Genomic DNA, 5,103 nt, shown 5'->3' on the forward strand with positions numbered 1-5,103 from the left:
GCCCTAATCATCATCATTTCATCCCCATCGATGCGCAAGTCGCCGAAGTGGCGTCACATTGAAAGACTTGCACCCTGCGAACGGTCTACCCGACGGGAGGCCCTAGTCAGACGACATATACATTTTTTGCAGATATGTATTTATTTTATACTGTTTGCATAATTTGTGAAGTTGTTCTAGTAGTGGTGCCTTATGTGTGGCTGTAAATAGCAAAGGCTGTGAAACCTTAACAAGAGCTCATATTCAAAAATAAGAAACATAAAAGGTCCCATATAACATGAAACCTCTACATTTGTGCTGCAGGAATAGGTTCCCAGCGTGAAGTGACGACAATTCCCTGCATTGTATAACAAACGTTATGGCGTCTTTTTCTGAAAGTTTATCAATAGCTGATTTAGGTAATTTCATTTCGAGTAACGCTAGGTTTCCAGTTTCGTGAGGGCAAATACTCAGACCTTGTATGGTCAAGCAGAACAAATGCAGTTCTTAATAATTTTTTAAGTAAAGTTGATTTTAAAATTTGGTTTGTTTTACGTTTCTGCCGAATTACTTGAGCATTAAACAAATTGAATTTTGCTGGATTATTTAAGTAACGCTGCTTACACTGCAAAGTTGAGACATGAGGGCAGAAATAAATTACCTTAATACTGATAAAGACAGCTCACAAAACAGCGACTGAGAGAAAAAATAAAATGAAAAAGCAAGTGAAAACAAAAGTAAACGCTGTATGCATCCAGTGATAGACATCGCACCAGAATCTGGAGGAGAAGAGGTAAAATAAAAGCTCTCATCTTCACATTTAGATGTGCAGTTTTGCTAAAAAATTAAAGAAGAATTGACAGAGTTCTCCGAAATACGGGTTTACATCGCCAAATGTGTGCTTCTCAAAATAAAATTATATTTCTGTATCACGTCAGGTTTCATTTTCTACCTGGATAAGAGTTGTTAGTTACCGAAACGATTCAAAGTTGTGGTGCAGTGTATCAGCAGTCACGTAATAACCACGGAAATCTACTGTGCACTCAATTCCACACACGTTAAATGAGAACTGCGCAGAAGCTGAAACAAATTATTGGTGTCTGATGACACAGAGATGGGTGCCGCCCTAGTTTTATCAGAAGAGAAGAATTTCGTATTAATCCTGCGAATATAGTTCTGCCTTCGGTATTTCGCATCAGAAGATACGATTTCAGTTCAATCTTTTTCGTTTTTTACCAATGTCGTATCAGTTTCTCTGTCTACGTTTCTGAAAGTAATTTTTCCCATCCTCCGCCAGGGGGTAGGGCAGATTCCGCCTGCGAAACGTTGCTAGAAACCTAATAACGTCTCATCGAGTCGATACGCGGTTTTTTATCAGTCGCAAGCTCATAGTTCCTTTCATGAGAGGAAAAATGCATCAAATGAAGCATCCTTTGTAAGAGAACAAGCTGAGGGTAGTTACGAATTCTTGCTGCACCGTAATATCGGCATCACAGTGGCTCGCAAGCCAATAAATAAATAGCTTACCGGTTTTTCGTGTTTGGTTCCTGTAGTTACTCTGTTTATAGGGTAGCTACTAGGAGACCTTCGGTAAGGATACCGTGATTAATAGCTGCCTCACTCAGTTATTTAAGAAAAAATACTAAAAAATTGAAACTTACACCATCAAACCGATTTCCTCTTCAGCAATATCTCTATTGAAAAATGATTTTCTTGCGAAGCTAACCTGCCCACTGATCGCTGACATCATAGTGTGGGCACACCTTCCTTTTTCTCAGATCACGTGCACACACACAGTCTCTACTTGCTCCATCATTTATTACCCTTTCTCTACCCTTTTCATTTATCTTCGATCCAAAACTCCTGTACTACTAGAAATAATCGTCAGTTTCAGGGTTCAAGCCGTCATATTAATGTTCACCAACAGGTGTCCGGATACATTTGATCAGACAATGTATCTTGCAGCCATCTATTTAAGCAACTGAAATATTAACTACAGTCTGGTAATAAATGTATTTGCTAGTGGCATTTATAGTTAACCAGTTAACCGAATTTGAGTGTAACACTGAATTTCGCAAGTATGGTATTATAAGGTCTTGCATCATCTCGGTTCCCAGAACTCCTGAAGATAGACGTTCACTGTGGATATTGTATCACAGACACAGTCCCTTTTATTGTTCAGAGATGTCACTAAACCCGCCCAAAGATGAAAACAATCATGCATGAGCAACACCTATTAGATGGAGGAGATCCAACAGCCGATCAGTTCCAGTCATTCCACCAGGAAGGAGGTACACAGCTCGTGCTGTCTGTAGTTCAACCATGCCTAGACGGTAAATACCGCGGTTCGGTCACGTCCGCAGTGTTACTTTGTGACAGGAAGGGCTCTCAACTAGGGAAGTGTCCATGCGTCTCTGAGTGAACCAAAGTGATGTTGTTCGGACATGGAGGAGATAGAGAGAGAGAGAGAGAGACAGAAACTGTCGATGACATGCCTCGCTCAGGCCACCAAAGGATTACTACTGCAGTGGATGACTGCTACCTACGGATTACAGCTCGGAGGAACCCTGACAGCAACGCCACCATGTTGAATGCTTTTCGTGAAGCCACAGGACGTCGTGTTACGACTCAAACTGTGCGCTGTAGCCTGCATGACGCGCAACTTCACTCCCGACGTCCACGACAAGGTCCATCTTTGGAACACCACGCAGCGCGGTGCAGATGGGCCCAACAACATGCCGAATGGACCGCTCATGATTGGCAACACGTTCTCTTCACCGGTGAGTGTCGCATATGCCTTCAAGCAGACAATCGTCGGAGACGTGTTTGGAGGCAACCTGGTCAGGCTGAACGCCTTGGACACACTGTCCAGCGAGTGCAGCAATGTGGAGGTTCCCTGCTGTTTTGGGGTGGCATTATGTGGGACCGATGCACGCCGCTGGTGGTCATGGAAGACGTCGTAACGGTTGTACAATACATGAATGTCATCCTCCGACCGATAATGCAACCATATCGGCAGTATATTGCCCAGGAACTGGTCTTCAAGGACGACAAGTTGCACCCCCACTGTGAACATCTTTTCAATGACTTCCTTCAGGATAATGACATCGCTCGACTAGAGTGGCCAGCATGTTCTCCACACATGAACTCTATCGAGCAAGCCTGGGATAGATTGAAAATGGCTGTTCATGGACGACGTCACCCACCAACCACTCTGAGGGGTTCTAGGCCGAATCGCCGTTGAGGAGTGGGACACTGGACCAACAGTGCCTTGTTGAACTTGTGGGTAGTATGCCACGACGAATACTGGCATGCATCAATGCAACAGGATGTGCTAATGGGTATTAGAGGTACTGGTGTGTACAGCAAACTGGACCACCACCTCTGAAGGTCTCGCTGTAGGGTGGTACAACATGCAATGTGTTGTTTTCATGAGCAATCGAAAGGGCGGAATTGATGTTTGCGTTGATCTTTATTCCAATTTTCTGTACAGGTTCCGGAACTCTGGGAACCGATGTGATGCAAAACTTTTTTGATGTGTGTTGATGTTTCGTTAGACTGTCTGTTTTTTTTTTCTTTAGAGTTTAAATTCTCGGTTGTTCTTTACTCTGATGAAAGTTTCGAAATAACGAGGAAATTCTGTAGTGATGGTTATTTCGCAGAAAAATTGTGGAAGGTATTTCATTTTACGCAGGGTCGACATGTATAGGAGGTGTGAGATAAGTTAATATACGTGTCAGATGTATCGCTATGGAGCTCCGACCTCTGCAATTTGGTCATCTGTATTTGGCGGCAGTGTTGTAGTTATTCTTTTTCATATCGTTGGATGTCACAAAATAACTGGCGGTGGGGAGCGAGAGAGAGAGAGAGAGAGAGAGAGAGAGAGAGAGAGAGAGAGAGAGATGTGAATTGTACCCTGAACGTAAAGGAACGACTGTATAGACGCCGTTCTAAATTAGTAATTCAGTCATCTGAAAGGAATGTAATGCCCTCGTGCGTAACAGTTTATAATTTGAACACAAGGAATGCTCTGAAACTACGCCGATTTCGTTCACAATATTAAAAGAAAATGGAATGCGCCTGTTTTCGTAGAAACAAGACTGCAGTCATGGACTGTGCGGCTGGTCCCGGCGGAGGTTCGAGTCCTCCCTCGGGCATGGATGTGTGTGTTGGTCCTTAGGATAATTTAGGTTAAGTAGTGTGTAAGCTTAGGGGCTGATGACCTTAGCAGTTAAGTCCCATAAGGTTTCACACACATTTGAACATTTGAAACAAGACTGCTTTTTATTGTCATCGCAATTGTGTGTTTTTTTTTAAATAGATAGCTGCTTATAAGCGGTGCACACTCCGTCTTCAGGCCACGAGTGGCTTACCGGGACCATCCGACCGCCGTGTCATCCTCAGTGGAGGATGCGGTTTGGAGGGACGTGGGGTCAACACACCGCTCTCCCGGTCGTTATGATGGTATTCTTGACCGAAGCCGCTACTATTCGGTCGAGTAGCTCCTCAATTGGCATCACGAGGCTGAGTGCACCCTGAAAAATGGCAACAGCGCATGGCGGCCTGGATGGTCACCCATCCAAGTGCCGACCACGCCCGACAGCGCTTAACTTCGGTGATCTCACGGGAACCGGTGTATCCACTGCGGCAAGGCTGTTGCCCTTATAAACGGTGCACTGACGTTAATCACAACTATTACACTGAAAATGTTTCCCGCAGAACGGGGGCCGCTAGTCGAAGCAGTCGGTCATGGCAGGGGCAGTGCCGCCGCAGCCGCACTTTTAGACAAACAACACGTGATCAGGATAGCATGGATCCATCCCTAAGGTGAGGAGAGGGAGGGATGGTGGGTGGTAGCAAGGGAGGAGTATATGTAAATGTCGTGTGATCAGGACCTCCCGTCGGGTAGACCGTTGGCCGGGTGCAAGTCTTTCGATTTGACGCATGTTTGGCAAGTTGCACGTCGATGAGGATGAAATGATGATGATGATGATAAGAACAACACAAAACCCAGTTCCTGAGCAGAGAAAATCTTCGACTCAGCCGGGAATCGAACCCGTGCCCTTAGGATTCACATTCTGTCGCGCTGACCACTCAGCTACCGGGGGCGGACGGAAGGGAGGT

General features: G+C 44.9%; 1 pseudogene; it reads right to left on the reverse strand.

Moving 5' to 3' along the window:
* Positions 1–4,522: 4,522 nt before the first annotated feature.
* On the reverse strand, positions 4,523–4,640 carry LOC124723510 (annotated as a pseudogene).
* Between the last annotated feature and the right edge of the window lie 463 nt (positions 4,641–5,103).

The sequence above is a fragment of the Schistocerca piceifrons genome, chromosome X (genome assembly GCF_021461385.2).
Source record: "Schistocerca piceifrons isolate TAMUIC-IGC-003096 chromosome X, iqSchPice1.1, whole genome shotgun sequence".
In the NCBI taxonomy this organism is placed as follows: Eukaryota; Metazoa; Arthropoda; class Insecta; order Orthoptera; family Acrididae; genus Schistocerca; species Schistocerca piceifrons.